The following is an 18,869-nucleotide window of genomic DNA, read 5'->3' as shown; positions in this document are numbered from 1 at the left end:
TAAGTTGTCCTTTCATGCATATTAGGACATTTAGATTCATAAAAATGCTTGCTTTGTCTTCCCCTTTGGCTTATGCATGAGTAAAGTAGGTTAGAATGGATGAAGTGATGCTTTGAGCCTTTCCTTGCCATGCAATGGCTTAAAGCCCACGACTTTATGGATTAAGAGGTCTTAAATTAGTCAGATATGTAGTTGGGTTGGTTGTCTTAAACGATTAAGACACCAACTTAGTGGAATTAGAGGTTAATAGAATACGTCAGGCGTACTCGTGGCTACACTCAGTGTAGCCTGATCCTTCCCCGATGAGTGATGACCCTGTTGTACGCCCAACGTAAGGAGTTGTATGCTCAGTGTACGTGCTGAGTGTTGACTTTCGTTGAGTTTGACCATTAGTCAAGTTTTAGGGTTTTTGCACCATGAGAAGGGGAAAATGGTCCTTTTGCCCTTAGAAGGTTTAGCCATGAGATTTGGACTCACGAGTGAGGTTTTGAACTTAATTATTTATTAGGGTTAATTATTTTGTTGACTAGGTGGAGTCTAGAACCAATAGTTTGGGTGCTAGGTTTTTGTATCATCAGTATCAGGTGAGTCTCCTCACTTACTCTTACTTGTATGGTAGGATAGTTATATTTATGATGACCAACTGGTTCTAGCTGTTATGACTATGTTATCCTATTTATATGTGACTGGGGTTGCTGATAGCCAACCATGGTTGCTGATAACCCATTAGGTGTGTTGTTAGCTCATCGGGACTGCTAATAGTCCTCAGGGTTGTTGATAACCCATAGTTGTTTTTGTATGATGTGTTGTATGTGGTATCTTGGAGAACTCACTAAGCTTTGTGCTTACAGTCATTGATTTATATGTGGCAGGTAGTTCTCAGTACCGCGTGAAGGTGAATGTCTGATTGTACACACACACACACACATTGGGGGATTTATTATTTGGAGATGTTTATGAACTCTGATAATTATGTTACTGGTTGTTTTGGGATAATTATGTATTTGATAACTTGGTTGTGAAACCCTGATTTTGGTAATTTAAAAATGAAAATTTTGGTCTAAAATTTGAGGTGTTACAATTTGGTATCAGAACCCTGGTTTGAGGGATTTGGATGAACCCCTTGGTAATTCCAAACTCAAACTAAGGATTTGAAAATATTTTAAGAACTTAACAAGAAATGAAGACTTTTACAGGAGAAAAACCCAGAGAAGTAGTGTGTACAATTGACTAACGCTCGAACGGTAGTTTCTCAAAATACCTCAATTTATATTTTAAGTAGTGCAGAGTAGATATGTGTATATTATGAGCTGACAAGATTGCATGCTAGCTAGAGGTAGGCTAAGGAATCTTGCAGAGTTAGTGTGAAATATTGCCTGATTTGTGATGTCTTAGCCCAGGAGTTCATTCTTGTGAGGTTGAATTTGTCCTTACTATTTGCTTAGTGTATGCTACATAGTTGTACATAATTAGGATTTATAGCCTTAGAATGCTTGATTTGTCCTTTCTTCATGTTCCTTGTTTGGTTGTGGATTTGAGGTGGGATCATTTATTTGAATGTCTATTGAGTCTCATACTATGTATAATTGTCATACGTGAAGCAAATAACGAGGGCAGCGAAGATCTTGTGAGGCAGATCAGCGTTGGGAGCAGTCTAGAGTTAGTGTCCAGACACATGGTTGTGCTTCTAAGGAACCAGTAGGGTGCGTCCATAGCTGATATGAGGAGGTAGAGTTCTTGGGGTCTTGAGGGTACGACTCGAGACAAATATGGGATTGTGTGGAAGGTAGTATTGGGTTCGTACTACTGGAAGCACCGGATTCGTAAGCGGCTCAAAGAATAACCTCAATGGACTAAAGAGCTTGTAGGGGTGTGAGTGTCATTATATGCGTTTTAGCCTATTTGTTGATAATTTTCTTTTGTGTTTCAGTATGGAGGTTATTCGAGGTTCGGGCTTCAGCGACCCAAGAGGTCGAGTGCCAGTAATGATGTGAATAGTAGGATGTTGCCGCGGAGGTGACCACAGCAATCCGAGAGGCTACCCCTGAGATGTCTGCGTCTGTCAAGACCAACTTGATTGAGACTTTTGATGAGCGCTATGTCGCTGTCATTGAGGCTGCTGTTGTTGCGAGACCGCAAGGGGGTGATTCGTTGTGGTATTGGGAAATGTTTTATCTTTGATTGGAAAATCAAATTCATGATTCAGTGGGACATATGGACGATCAGCATTGAACCGGGGAGTAGGGTTCTCGTCGGTTGAGTAACCATTGGACCATCTATACGTGTTGTCTACGGTCCCATTGTTAACCAAATTTTCAATTGCTTCAGTTTCATTAAAAAGCTTTTCTATTAATTGATTCAAACGTACAATTTCTCTTCGGGCAAGATCCCGTTGATTTAAAGCAATATCAAATTGGGTTTCATTCAACATCCTAGCATCTGTTTCTAGTAACAAATCATTTTCTAACATGACAACCTTAAGTCTCTTATCCTCAAGTCTTCCTCTCACGTGATATAGCTCTTGAGACATTGTATTATTTTCGTCAAGGGCCTTGTTGTAGTCTGAAAGGACAACAACACATGTGTCGTTAAGTCTTTCTAAGTGTGGTTCACAATCATGCATGATGTAGTTATTAGAATGGATCATGGTTTTTACCTATTTGACGATATTGAGGGTGTCGTCTTTGACCATGTAGCAGTAATTCCTCTGCAAATTCATCGGTCCGTCCTCTTCATCAGTTGCAACTATGCAGATCTTCCCTTTTCTCTTGTTGTTGTCAAACTATTCATCTTCATCTCTGGATGACCACAGTTGATGATCCCTCTTCACTTGGAAACATAAGCATTTTCTTTCTCCTCCATTTCTTGGTCCATTCTAAGGTAACATGCCTTGTCCTTAACCACATTTGCTTTGCAATCTTTGGCAAACTGATTCCCTTTATGAAACGTATGGAAAAAAATGACTTCACTTTTATCTTCAGTCGAGGTACTGGAGTCTGATGGTTTGTTGGACTGCGGTGCCTATTTGGTATGAAGTACCTTATCTGGTTAGGCTGAATGATGAGGGTTTCTGGGGTATCTTGAGTGGTTATTATGTGGATTGAAGTTGCAGTTAAAAGGTGGTTTAGTAAACTACTGATTTTTATGTAATGATGGTGGTGGTAGCCTGTTGAATTGCTGGATGACCAAGGCGATGTCATTCTGAAATTCTTCTTCGTCATCGATTTCAGCATTAGCCTCATATGACTGCGGTAAGTTGTCATATGAAGGTGGGTAGGATGACTCCATGGGATATGAATATTATGGAGTTTTGACTTGTGGAGTCTAAGCCATCAGGGCGAGTGGTCCACCTAGGTCTGCACAATCTTTTAGCACAGTTGATTCTTATGCTTGAAGTTCTCCATATAACTTGAACAAGGACAACGTATGAATCTTCATATTCCCTTGCACAATCATCTTTGCATTAGACCAATGTCTTCCCAAACCATTCAGAAACTGTAGGCTTGTTTCATGATTACTATGAATTGTACCAACATCTTATAACTTCGTGATGATGAGATTGAATCGTTTGAACGAATCATCAGACTTTCACCAGGAAGAGCTTTAAAGTTGTTAAACTCATTGAGAGTTGTAGTGAGTTTCTTATCATGAGCTTGTTCTGACCCGTGATAGAGATTCTTAAGCACATCCTAGATTTCCTTGGCAGACTTACAGTTGATGATGATGTCAAAATTATCTGGAGCAACACCTCCACGTAGCCGTGCCTGGGCACCATCTCTATTCTATCTACTATAGAAATATGAAAATAAAAACCACTTTAGTTTTTTAGAAAATCTTAACAAATCAATATCATTTTTTAATGTTTTTCTATTTAATTTTCTTTCATTAATATAAAATGGTTAATTATATTCTTACATTATTTAACTTTAATATTAAATTTATCTTTTTAAATACTTGTTTAATTTTTGTATAATTTTTTTATACTCAGGTTTTAATTAATAAAAGATCTTATATTTTGACTTTTTCCGTTTTAGTCATAAAACGTTATTTAAAAAAAACAACCTACATTGAATCAGTTACCATCAAGTAAGTTATGTTTATTCCATAAAAGACCAAAAGGTCCTACCCGACTCATTCTTTGGACAGGCTTAGCTCTAGCTATCTAAAATGAAGAAATTGTACAAGGGAGAAATCCTATTTCATAAAGTAACTTCTCAAAGGTCGAAGGTGTAGTATCGATTGCTTGTGTTGGACTACCTTTATAGGATAGATCTGATATACTGTTAGGTTTTGGTTGGACGGCTTTGTACGAAACTCATTGAGATTGACTTTAGATATCACATTTCCGGTATAGCATTTACTGTTCGAGATTTCCGGTGTGTAATTGACTCGTATATAAAGAAAGAAAGTCTTTCAATTCCTAGTTTGATATTCTAGATATTCCATTAGAATGATTGATGTTGGACTAGTTGACTCCCTAGCTTTGCCGTATTGCATTAGAAAGTGGGGAATTCCATCATCTTTGGTATGCGAATTTCAAGCTGCTACTGCTCCGATAGCTACTTTAGAGGTTGCTTAGCTGGTATCTGACTGAACTAGCTGGTTTAAATTTCATTAATTGAAAGTCTCGCACTATTTACATTATTTCAACAAAGACTGTGTAAAATGGATATGATATAAGGGAAGGATTGACCTGTTGGTTGACTTCTCAATTGAGAAAAGACTGGAATGAAACTGGCAATGCTCTCTTCGATTTTCATCCGTTTGGCAATCCTATCTTTGGTCCTAGCTGAGTTCTGTCTTAGCTTTACGGCAAAGGGATAGGCTTAGCCTATTGAATGGGGAGAGCTAGGTTGCATTCACCATTGAATGAGGAGAGCTAGGCTGCATACAATTTCCATTTTTTTTTCGTTTTAGAGCCGGTTACCAACAAATATCCCTATATCCCCTTAGCTCACGTACGACCTAAGCATCAAACAACTAAAAGACTAAACGATGACCTTAAGCCACATTTATGTTTTTTTTCTTCTACACCACATTGTTCCCCTGAAAATGGCTTATTCATCAAACGTTAGTAAAATACTCAAGCTCTCTAGTAATTCCATACTAATGCGAGAATAGCTTTTCCTCTACCATACATGGGAAGAGAAAGTATAACCTCTAATGTATCCTATCCTCTACTTTAGTAGATTTTTTTTGTTTTAGAATCACATACATTGGCTAATGATATCACACAATTTTTGTCATTGTCCTTCTCTATTCTATCTACTCTTATAGACCTTTTGTTCAAGTAGACTGCTAAAATGAAATCATGCAATTATGAGGATAGAGCCCATTTATTTAACTCAAGCACAAAGACTGTTTTCACAACATTGAGTTTGTTTTCTAAGTCAGCCCAAGGTTATTTTCACAAGGTCTGATGATATGTTTACTTTAATAGTGTATTGAGACAATTTTGCAAGTAAGTTTCTATTTCTACCTTTATTTCCATTTGTAACATCCCAAAAATTAAAGTAAATTTAAACTTTTAAAAACATCTTTACTTAAAATAAAAGTTACCAATTATACCTAAACCATATTTCTCGAACAAATCACAATATTTGTCAAAACCATTATTTCTAAATGAATACCAAAACCATTATTCTTTAACAACTCATAATTTATAAATTCAATTAAGTGGAAACAAAATGCAAACAATGTCATACAACATACAAATAATACCAGTGTGTACCATCAAACCTTTCCATCCTTCGTACCTAAAGTTCATGTAACAGTAGTTATAAAATAGAGAGTAAGCATGAGGCTTAGTGAAGTTCGACACATACACAATATATCAATCATGCATACTCTACTCCTAATATAAGGATACAACCAAAAATTACTCCACATGCAATTCTAAGAACAAATAAAAAAAATGAGCATACCAAAACTCAAGACACGTCGACAAATGTCGATCCCTTTTACTAAGTACGTCGAGCCCTCCTACATCCCTCAGTACGTCAAGCGGATTTTCATACACATATTCCCCATTACGTTGAGTGAATATTGCACACCTACTAGACACTATTACAACCTAGTACTACATACATGCACTCTACAAGCACACACACGAGTTAAAGAAAATGATGTACAATATTAAAACATTTTAGTGAAAAACTCACTTCAAATCACAAAGTAAATATCACACCCCCGAACCGGAATGACGAAAACGATCAGGGTTTGGGTGACTTCATCTTGTAATATCGTCACAGTGTATTAATTGAATCAAGACAACATCATCATCACACATACAAAAATACATCCGTCATTGTTTGCATCAGTGTGTTGGATTACAAATTACATTCCAAAATAATAACTGTATGATGATAACAAAAATACAACAAAACCCATGAGTTCTTAAAGACCAACCCGCTTAACGATTTTCTGAGAATACAAATTATTTTGAAAACATCAACATATATAATGTTGGTGAGTTCATAAGCATGTTTGCATGAAAAGTTTTGTATCACTTTGTAAACACCAGAAAATCCGATATTTTTCTGTAAAAATGGTTCGAAAAGTTTTGTATCAAATCTTGTATTACAGCATGTGAGTTTCTATTTTGAAAATGTATAAAGAGTGTATTTCAGAAATCCTATGTTTTCTGTTGTAAGTAGAAGGTAATGTATAATGTAAGTTTTCCCAAAAAAATCCAATATTTTCTACTTGTAAAAGTGTTGTGGTCTTAAACCCAAAGACCGTAAAATGGTGTTTGTATGGTATCGTAACTGCATAAATGTATATGTATTCCGTAAATTTTAAAGTGGAGTTAATTTCTATGTGAGTCATTATAACCATACTTGATATGACTGATCTACATGTCATGATGCTTTTTCAGGCGTCGACTTGTTTAAAGTAAGACATTTGTCACCCTAGACTTGCCTAGTCTAGCTGTAGCGAACAGCTCAGTTGCGGGGCTATCAACTTCGTATAGATCTATACACAAACTCTCGCTCTCCTTTTAGGAGACTCTGTTTATAACTACAGGACTGAAGGTTGTACACTAGGTAGGTACGAATGAAATAACGACTCACAGAAACCTTAACTATGTTTAAGCAAATATTGAAACACACTATTTAATGTTTTAAATAATGTTTTCGTGTATGTTTTTAGGTTACAAGGCCCAATGTGTTTGTATATGAATGAATGAGTCCCAATAAGCATGAAATGAGTATACAAGGTCCGTCGAGCATGTAAATGGGTTAACAAGGCCCAATAAACATGTAAGGAGTATACAGGACCTATCAAGCATGTAAATGGGTCACCAAGGCCCAATAATGTGTAATGAAAGTATCATGCCCAATAAGCATATAAATGGGTCACTAAGGCCCAAATAAACATGTAATGAGTATATTAAGCCCAATAAGAATGTAAATGAACCACAAAGGCCCAATAACTTGAAAATGGGTAACCAATGCCCAATAAAAGTAAGAATGACGTAATTAGCTCGTGTGTTATTATATTGTTTATTTTAGCTTAATTATTTACCAAAATGACATAAAATGCCCACTTTTGTGAAATTGATATTTTTGGCCCATTAAGCCGAAAATTTACATTTAAGGCACACTTTTAGTAATAATGACACTTTATGCCCATTAAGACCGAAAGTTTACTTTTAAGGGCTGATTTTGGGTAAAATGACATTTTCAGCTTACTTTTGTAGAAATAACGTTTTTGGCCCAAATTAAATGTAACATCCCATTTAAAATATAATAATTGAATAATAAATTTGGAACCCAGAGAAGCAATTTTTATTATTTTATATGTTGTTATAGTTCAAGATCATATAATAATTAACGGAGTGTTGGTTTCGAGGTGCCAAATGATATACTTTTGCTTTCCGAGAGTTAAAAGTGTGAGTTTTGGATTGGTTTCGTAAATAATTATGAAGGCGGGGACTATTGAGTAATTGTTAGGACTTAATATGAAGAGATGTTGGAAGCTAAGGGCTAAATGGTAAAATTTGGACTCAAATTGTAAAGAGTTTTGAAGGTCATGGTTAAAAAGGGAAATTAAGGATTTGTTTTGAAAGGAAATGGAGAAGGATGGGAGAGTTGTGTCAATATGGGAAAAAGTTTCATGTGAATCGAGTATTTAACATAACTTCCAAACCCTAACCCTAAAGGATGTAACAGCCGACACCCCACTCCCTTTTCATCCTACCAGCCGACACCCTCTCCCTTCTCCATCGTCTGAATGCCACCATCCTCCCCACCTAACTCGCTTGCTGTTCCGGCCAACCAAGACCGCCATCAACGTTTCATTGGTCGGAGATAATGAAGATCGACAGGTGAACCGGGAACGATAGCCGTTGTTTTCATTTCCGGTGGGGGGTACGACCACCACAGTTAAAGACCAAGACCACTGAAAGCATCACTGCTTTGCCATCATAACGTACGCTCCCCTTGACACTGCTAATCTCTTCACTGCCTATCTTTGCAGTCGTCGTTCTTCTCCCTTCGTGTTCGCTCGAGCCCGCTACTAGCCACCGCCTGCTGCCATCAAGTGACTGAGATAGGTGCTTGGTTCAGTTTAGATCAACGAGTGGGTTCGTGTTCCAGTAGCATGGTGTGTGTGGGCGTGTTTTGATGGCCGAAAAACATGAAGAACCACCATGGCAGCCAACCATGGTGGTTGCCGCTCGTGTAGCGGTTTCTGCTGCCACCAGCCATCGTGTGTGGTGGTTGTATGTGTGTGAAATGGGGTTTAAGTTTATGTATTTCAGTTTAATGTAATCTTTGGGTGTTGTTTGGCCAGAAATGTCACCACCACCACCACCGTGAGGTGGTGGCTGCCACCATATACCACCACCGGCCACCACAAGGGTGGTTGTGTATGTGTTTATCAATTAGTCCGTGTGTTATTTTTTTTATTAAAGCATTGTAACATGTAATTAGAGACAAGAATAATGAAAAGAAAACTCAAACCACCACCAGCCGCTGTGTCGGGTGGCGGTGTGCTTTGATTGCATTTGGACCCTGTTTGGGGGATATTTGGACAATATGTGACCAATGAAACACTAATGAGCCCAAAGAAACCTTAGTGGACCAATGGAACCCTAATGGGCCAATGAGGCCTAATGTGACCTAAAAGTCTAACCAATGGACTAATGGGCTAGTATTGGGTTGGAAAACCTTAATTAGGGTTTGGAAAACATTAATTAGGGTTTGGAAAACCCTAATGGAATAAGAACCTAATTTTGAGAATTTATCGGGACACACACGAGATCATTTAATAACTTGAAATATTAAATAATAATCATTGACAAAAATTAACCTAAAAGCAATATTGGACTTAATGGATTAAGTCCTTAGTAGATTAAGTCATTGATGGGTTAAGTAGGAACACTTAACCCTAATCATTATTTCATGTGAAAGCCCTAATCTCACTTGGGCCTTGAATTGGGCCTTCCTGTTAGCCTTTGGCGATTGGACTATCGGTGGGCCATCCAAGAGCAAGTTAATGGACCGAAGTAATTAGATGAGCTTTAGGGTAAGGCGCATGTGAGGACTTGGGACCAACTTGAAAAGTTGGGCCATAGATGGGCCATAATTGGGCCTTCATGATTATGTGATATTGGATCAAGGGAATTGAATTGGAATAATGGGATGGGCCTTAAAGAAAGACCATGTGGAGGTCTGGGCCCAATTTGGAAAATTGGACCATGTGTTGGGCTTGGGCCCATTACTTGACTATTGGGTTTTGTAGTGTGAGTTGGACTTTGGGCTTGGAACCCAATTATTAATTGGGTGTTGTTTGATGTTGGTGATTTGGGAATTTGTCAACCAACAGTTGGAGTTTCATCCGTGGGACTTTAGCAGTGTCAAGTGAGTTATCCTCACTCTATCAATATGGTCTAAGGCACCAAGGTCGGCCCTTATGGATTGTATCTGGTTATGGCATGATATGTTTATTGATTACATCATGGTTATAGTACGTTGTTATGATATGTATGATATGTGCTTGTTGTTGATTTATTATGTGTTATGAGTATGTGGGCATATATATATATATATATATATATATATATATATATATATATATATATATATATATATATATATATATATGTGTATGCTTGGGTTGAGGCGGTCCTGCTTTATGCTGAAGGCCAATGTAACCAGGGCGGTCCAGATGGGTTGAAAGCCTGCAAGGCGGTCCAATCAGGCTGAAGGCTCATTATGCATACTGTTTGATAGGCTCAGTGATTTGTTATTTCTGCCTCCTAGTAAATAGGATGACATTATGCTTGTTGATCTGTTAGATTTTCATCCTGGTAGTTAGGATGAGATTATGTTTATGCTTAGTGACCTGGTTAGGTCGGTGTCATGGTTATAGGATGTTGATGCGCTATATGATCTATTAGATCGGTTTGATTGTTATATATGTATGTTAGCGTATGATATTTATGTTCACATGTTTGTTTGATTAAGGGTTGGGTTGAGGCGGTCCTACTTTGTGTTGTAGGCTAACATACCCGGCGAGTGGTCCGGATAGATTGTAGGCCCTGCGAGGCGGTCCAGTCATGCAGAAGGTTCGGAAGCGGTCCAGATAGGTTGTAGGCCCTGCGAGGCTGTAACACCCCAAGATCCAGGTACATTTATTTCACCCTTATTCTTTGTCAATTGGGCATGATTGGTCCTTGAGTGGAGGAAACCTTGCAAGTGAGTACGCTGGGCGTACCATAGGGGTACGCTGCGCGTACTCATGATGCGGAGTCGCTAGGTACGCTGGGCGTACCCATAGTTACGCCGGGCGTACCTGACCCAGATGCAAAACCCTAATAAGACTTGTGCACTATTTAAAGGATGCTAAGACTCATTTCTCAGCCTCCGTATCAGTGAGTAAACCCTAAGAGAGAGCCTTCCATCGTCCTTAGTGAGTGTGTGTGTTCTTTGAGCTAATAGTGCCTTGGTGTGTTATTGGAGAAGGAAGAAAGGAGCTTGTGGAGACTAAAAGCTTGAAGTGTAATCTTGGATCTGAGATCTACAGAGAAAGAAGTTGCATTTAGAGGTATAAAGTTCAAAACTTTCCTCTTCTCTTTGGTTGTGGTTACATGTGCGATTTCTAGGGTTAAAACCCCAAAGGTGGAGACTTTATGAGTATAAGGTGCTCCATAGTCCAAGATCTGTCCCTTTTTAGTAGTATTTGTGGTCTAGCTCCATAAAGTCCCCATTTTGGTCGTTGATATGGGGTCATGTTTGAGTTCTATGCCATCTAAGGTTAGAGAATGAGTTGTTTTGGGTACTAGTGACTTATTCAGCCATGCAAGGGCTTAAAGTCATCGACTTTATGGTTTTGGAGGGTTAGAAATGGTCAGATCTAAAAGTTGGTCGTAGGTCTTAACTGTTTAAGACCCCAAGAGCTGAAGGACTGAAACTGGGTATTACATTGGGCGTAATTCCAGTACGCGCAGCATAGGGGTGGCGCACCCCGATCCTCTGATGTTATCGGTTACGGCCAGTGTACATGTTTGGTAAGCGCAGCGTAACCCGAAATGTTGACTATTGTTTACTTTTAGGGTTTGGTCAACATTAGGGTATTTGAGCCATGTGAAGGGTAAAATGGTCTTTTATCCTCATAAGAGTATTAAGAGAAGGGTTGGTCTAGCCTTGGGAAATGTGTTGATATCGAGTACTTATTTCATATGATTAGGCGGGGTAGGTCTTATCCCACAGAATCCGATATTTTCCGAGATTTGCGAGTTACCGAGACATCGAGGTGAGTCTTCTCACTATACGTTACCTGGAGTGGTACTATGCATTGACCAGAGGGTCTTATGTGTTATGCGTGAGATTATGTGATATGTGATATTTTTATGTTGCATGATGTTATAGACCGGACCGAAGGGTCCAACGATATAGACCGGGCTGGAGGGCCCAACGAGCTATGACCGGACTAGAGGGTCCAACGAGCTACGGGACTGGAGGGTCTCGCTGAGACACAACGATCGGAAGGTCGTATATTAGCCTCGAATGGCGTATGTGTTGTATGTGGTATTTTGGGGAACTCACTAAGCATTCATGCTTACAGTTGTTGTGTTATGTGTTTCAGGTACTAGTGATAAGCGCGGGAAGGCATTGGCATGATTCGTACATACTTGAGGAGTTTATGTTTTGGATCCTGGGAGATGTTTTTGTGATAATTACATTTGATACACTATGTTTGATGTTATTTTTTGAGTAAATGAATGTTTTGAAAATGAAAAAAAATTGTTTTGAAAATTTACGTTGTTACAAGTTGGTATCAGAGCCTTGGTTTGAGGGATTCAGGTGCATCTTCGGGCGTATTTGAACTCAAACTGAGGAATTGAGGAAAATTATAATAATGAAGTAATTTTTTTTGAAAGAGTAAAAAAGTTTTGAGACAAGCAGAGTAGATCCGTGTGTACGATCAGCCAGCACCCGAACAACGAATTATAATAATGAAGTAATTTTTTATGCTTTATGATGGATCTTAATGATTAAGAACCATATCTCAATTGATCCTCTAAGAAAGTCTTAGTACAATTGTATGTCTAAGAAGAGGAATCAAGAATTGAAGAAATGGTTAAATCAAGAAGTCAATCATACTTCATTCCAAAACAAGTCTTAGAGTTAAGATTGTGACATTGAGTGATAAGTATTAAGAAGGTTTATGAGATTCATCAAATGTGGAAAGTTGTGATGTCTTGGATAAGACAAAGACCAGCTAGGACCAATTTATGAAGTGTTTTTGATAAAAACTACACTAACTCTTGAATATTTGTTTGTCAAGAAATGTTTATTGACAAGAGAATCTTATATGTCAAGGAGTCAGTGGGAGTCTTAATGGTCTTGAAAGGTTTCAAGAACAAATCAAAATAGACCTTATTGATCATCACTAGCACACGAGTTGAGGTTTACAACTTATCGTATTGACATTATATTATTTCTGTGCCGTTCCAATTAAGTTAATTATGCATGTGAGCCCTATGAGTTCTCATTATGCATAAAGGGCAAGGACCTTAATCAATGAAAAGTACATCGATAGGAAAGGGTGAACTGCCTAACTACTTGGAAGACATGGTGGGCAGCGTGTTACCATAAAGGCAAAGAAATCAAGATTAAGAAAGTTTGGTCCATAAGAGTTTGGATGCGTCGCAAACTTTGGTTTTGACAAATTCGCATGGATAAAAACACACACACAGCGTTAAAATCTAAGTGTCATAAGATTTCCTCCTTTATGAAGATGGATGTGAGGAAATGCTTTCACTAAGAGAGATTTTAAGAAGATAGTGATTGTAAAATTGCATTCTCAAATTTGATTATGCTTACGGTATCCCTCTCCATGATTCGAATTGTGAGATTTGGCAATTAGTCTTAATTGTTTAAGACACATATGAGCTATTTTGGATAAAGGTGTATGAGATTAAGAAGCCTTGATAAAGGATTATCAAAGCATTAACTTAAGAAATTCAATAGGTATTGTTTTTCTGTAAGTTAAGCTGTTTTTTGAATACATGTCAAAGCTAGTGGGAGCATAAGTGTTATGTTTATAATAATCATCATGATAGTGGGAGCATAAATGTTATGATTGTATGATTATTAAGGCCAGTATTGCAGATTAGCAATATTAGTTATAGAAAACAAGAGTTATACTTTGCAAAGTAGTAAGGATGTAAAGTTGTTTTGCTATAATTAAGGGAGAAAATATTGTACTTCGTTTCAATATCTAAAGCTTAGACTGAGAAATTTTAATATATTTAGTCAAAGTATACATTGTGCGTTCTTAAATTTCGATTATGATTACGGCATTCCTCATCATATTTCGAATTATGAGAACGTTGCATATAAAATATTGTGGCAGAAGATTGATAAAGTATCAAACCTTTATGCATCGTGTCCCATACGCTTTGGGTATAGGATCGATTGAAAATGCTATAATATTTGATCATTCTAAAATTTTCCAAATGTCTAGCACATTTAGAGGGTAAAAGGAATAGAATCGGTTTTGACTAAGATAATTAAACAACTATCAAAGGACGATCCAAAGCTTGCTAAGGATTGGTCGCTTGTGAGTAGTTGGAAGTATAGTATTGGGTGGAGCATATCAACATTATTATGAATAGATAAGATTCTATTAAGAATGATTTGTGATATGGTAAGTATGGAAAAGTTTCCATATTGGGAGTTAGATATTGAGAATCTATGTCTAGATTAGAAACTTTTATGCAAAAGGATGTTCAAAGGAATGTACTTTGAGTGAGAGACATCATATCTAAGGAATTGTATTGTAACAATCTCCGATAGAGGACTTTGTAATTTCATTGGCAATAGTCATTGTGACTTTAGTGCAATGACATTACAAAAGGATCTTTGCATAAAATGTTAGAATCTAACATATTCTATAAGTGACAAGAATTTGATATTCTTTCACTTATGAAAAAGGATTTGGAGTTGTGAAATGAGTATGATTGGAAATGTGTTTGTTTGATCTATTTCACAAAGTAAGAACCATAAGTAAACATTGTGTGCATGATAAGAGCATGGGACAAGTGTTGTAATAACTCAAGTAAAAAGTTGATTACCCGAAACAACAAATAATGAGTAATCGATATGGTGATAAATAAAAGGTGTTTTGTTTATACTCAAAGGTTTGAGGCCATATGGGATTAGTATTATCCTTGTGTTTCACTTTGCATGTTTTGACTTCCTGAATAATTTAATTGGTTAAGAACAGTCAAATTATTCAAATGGGCCACAGTCGTTTATATGTTGGAAGTAGGTATGAATAAAGACTATCATGAATTGGTGTGTGAATGTCTAAAGAGTATTAGACATAAGCAAATGTTTGCTGCAACGTTCATGAGTGCTTATGAATATGATTTGAGCATTGGATTAAACCCACGCTCACTTAGATCACTTCATGGATTTTATCACGAGTGATTGGTGAGACGATAACATCTTATATTTTTGAAACCGAGATGTGTGAGTTGTATCTTGCGAGTCGGTTGCATATTGATGATATGTAAATGCACCAGTAACTCGGTGTCATAAAACATATTTGTTGTGTGTAATTCGGTGAGTGAAAGCAAGCGAGCATTGAATCAAAGTTTATCCGTTCCTTTTATCCAAAGTAGGATAAAAGCGATATCTTTGGGCCCCTCGATGATTTAGTGATGACAAACGTAAATGCTCGGCCGAGTTTGGGCTAATTTGATTTGTTCAATTAGTCAGTCATCATAAATCGAAAGTCGAGAAATAGTACAGAAAGAATGATTTGAAATAATGTCTTATACGATATCTAGAATGGACGAATATATGATCCCTTATCTAAAGGACATGCGTATCTGATAGGATCAGAGTTGACAACGGCTTTGGAAAGCTACGATTGCAGATCAGGATCTGAAATCATACGCATAATAGTTATTAGACTTATCCAAGTGGGAGGCTGTTGGATTAGTGTCTAAGTCCATAACTATTTTGGTATGTACTTGACCCGATGGTGCATGGTCCTTTTGGGTTGCCTTCACCAAAGCAACTTGATAGGATGAATTATGGAGAGAAAGGATTAAATATGATTTATTAATATATTATGGGAATGATATATTAAAGGAGAAATCATATTGTTTAATTAATATTAGTCAAGAATTAATTGATAATTAATTTTGTAACTAAAAGAGATTAATTAAACTTAAGGGACTGGAATTGTAATTATAAGATAATTGCATTTGGGCTATGGATTACCTTATATAAGGTTTGACGAATTCTATGGGGGAAACCCATTGGAAATCGTCCAAGGCCTTTAAGGAAAGGAGTCCATGGGTTGCTTAGGGCTTAAGCATCCAAATTAGGGTTTCCTTGTTAGATAACCCTAATAGTCTCACTATATATAGAGCCCTTATGCTCCAAAAACGTGGTGAACTAGTTCTCTAGGGTTTCCACCCGTTTTGGGCAGCCTCCTTCTCTTCTCCTCTTCATCCTCTTGCTCTTGATGTTTGTGAGCCATTAGAGGAGTGACATTTGTGACTCTAAGCTTTCTAAAGTCATTACAAGGAGGATTTGTGATTGTTATTGCTACATAACAATCAAGGTATGATCTAAACCCTAATTATATGTTATATTGATTATCATATGCTAGATCTAGGGTTTATAGTCTTTGATAACTTGCATGTACAATAGAGAAACCTAGATCTAAGCATTAGGGTTTGTATGAGCACATAGGACGTTCTTATGACTAAATCCCATCAGTTAATTCACCTGAGGTCTATAGTATCACTGCCAATCCTCTTTCCAACATTATCATACCTTTCATAAAGCGCTATCTAAATATATGTTTTTATTTTTTTTATTTTGTTTACTGACTGACAACTTTCAAACCTTCTTATACTGTTCATAAAACATTATCTAATTTTTTTTATAATTTTATTATATGTATCTTTAGTTATATTTATTTTTACATACCTGTACAATATGTTTGCAACATATCCTACATTTATATCCGAACATGACACTCATTTTGATATGTTTATTCGACATACAAAATACAGCCGACCAAATGAGTAGCATTTCTGAGCTAAAGACGGATGGTATTGGAGGCCCGTTACAGGTTAGAATACTACGTAAATGGAGACACGACGTAAGGCGCTATGAAACCTGGTATCTAGCTGTCGACGGATTTGTAAGTCATCTTCAAATACAATTTTTTAACAGCTATGTATCAATTTCTACATTAAACATACCGTTCAAATAACAAATACAAAGCCTTACATTATATCATTTTTCTTTCGTCAACAAGGTGATGCCATACAAATTCTTGGTCAACGAACTAACCAGAGCTACATCGAATTTGTTCTCAACCTTTCGCACTGCTATACCATCTTGGATTATAGTTGCCCCATGTTAGACAAGTATCAGAAATTCCTACAAAATGACTTTTATATTGATGTCGGCCTTATGTCTGTGATAGAACAGATTCCGGACACACTGACAATACCGAAAAACTGGTTTCACTTTGTCTCAAAGCCACAACTCATAGACCTTGGAGACATACCATCTTATTACCCAGGTACATACATCCTTTCCCAACTCATCAAATGCACACCCCTAACACAATTAAATGTAATTTTCCTTAGACTACATTGGTGTCCTCTAAAAAATCAGAGACTGCGTGAAAGTGGGTGGTGAGTCATACGTATTGCTGATTTTAACTGATGAAAGGTACGTATTGCATGTAACAAAATTTATTTTCGACTTCGCTTACTCCGACCTAATACAAAACACATTATCAATACCATTAGTGGTAGTGAAATCGCGATCAATTTATGGAAAGAGTGCATAATCAATCCACAGAAATTCGACTGCAACTCCTTGCAGCCACCGCCAGCAACAACAGTTGTCGCTGTTACCAACTTAAAGCCTTCCATATATAACGGTCTGATTTCCATACACAACATGATACACACACTATTCACAGCTGTCATGTATTCACCACAAACATTTGTAACATGTGAATTATTTATATATAGGGGCTCTACGTCATGGTTCATCACATGCTACCCATGTCTATGTCAACCCAGACATACCAGAAACAACATCGCTTATAAACCTGTAAGGCATCTATACAAACATTACACATCATGTCCAGTAAATTAACTGTATACTAATAACAACATGTTGTCAGATATACAGGTCCCTTAAGACCAATGCCACCACTAGCAGGCACACCGTCTACCCTAGGTGACATGAGAAAGAAAACCAGATCTGAACTGCTGGTAACATTTCTTCATTGGTAACTATTTTTATAAACAACAATAATTCCATACATTGATTTGGAATAACTTTACGATGACAGGATAAGACATTTCTGGTGCACACATCAATCAAAGACATTCTCTTCCAAAATAGTTGGTACCAGACAACATGCACAATATGCAAAGATCCCATTTTCAGAAGGGGCGAAAATTGGTTTTGTAGCGCACATGGACATATTGACAAACCAAACTACATGTAATCATATTTAAGAAAAAGTGAACACATATACTGATTATACCTCTGCAATGCTGACAAATATCCATTGTCCACATATACAAATTCTCTGTTATCATCACTGATGCAACGGAATCCATACAAGCAGCCATGTCGGAAACATCGTGTCACAAACTACTCGGGTCAAATCTTGACAAATTCATATCTGACAACCCAATGACGAATGCAAACGTCCTGCCCGTAAACATAACTAACGAGAGAGGAAATACAAAAACAATGTCCATCCAAATGATTAGAGCTTCAACTTCAGAAAACATACGATTCATAATAATTGACCATGACCCACTAACAAGAATGTCCGACACATCAATTCCAACGACACCAACTCCAACCAGAACGACAAGGGCACGACAAAACAATACATCACCGGGATCATCTACAGCCAATCAAAATGTTGCACATCCTCTATCTTATGACCTTGCAGGTATATAAATGATGTCGTACATTTAATTAACATATCAAACAACATTTTCCAAATGCAGTCTATTAATAGTGGTTCAACATCTGGCAAGTGCTACCCCAAAAGACAGTGAAAACCAGATAAAGAAATAAAAGATATGGCGCTCAAGTAGATAACAAACTTTATATTATCTAACCTAATATCACCATCTTTTGTAATCTAACAATACCAACATCACCCCTACGTATGAAAACTTTGTCTAAGTTGTTATCTACCTTTTTTTTTACATCTTCTGTTCATCTACATTTTACAAATCACATTACTAAAAAGAAAACATTAAAAAAAATGACATCCATCAATACGTTCTTCCAAAAAAAAATTGTGATTCTAATACTCTAAATAAAAAACCACAACATTAGATA

The sequence above is a fragment of the Lactuca saligna genome, chromosome 6 (genome assembly GCF_052625555.1).
Source record: "Lactuca saligna cultivar CGN05327 chromosome 6, ASM5262555v1, whole genome shotgun sequence".
In the NCBI taxonomy this organism is placed as follows: domain Eukaryota; kingdom Viridiplantae; phylum Streptophyta; class Magnoliopsida; order Asterales; family Asteraceae; genus Lactuca; species Lactuca saligna.
Note: the sequence above shows the minus strand (reverse complement) of the source record.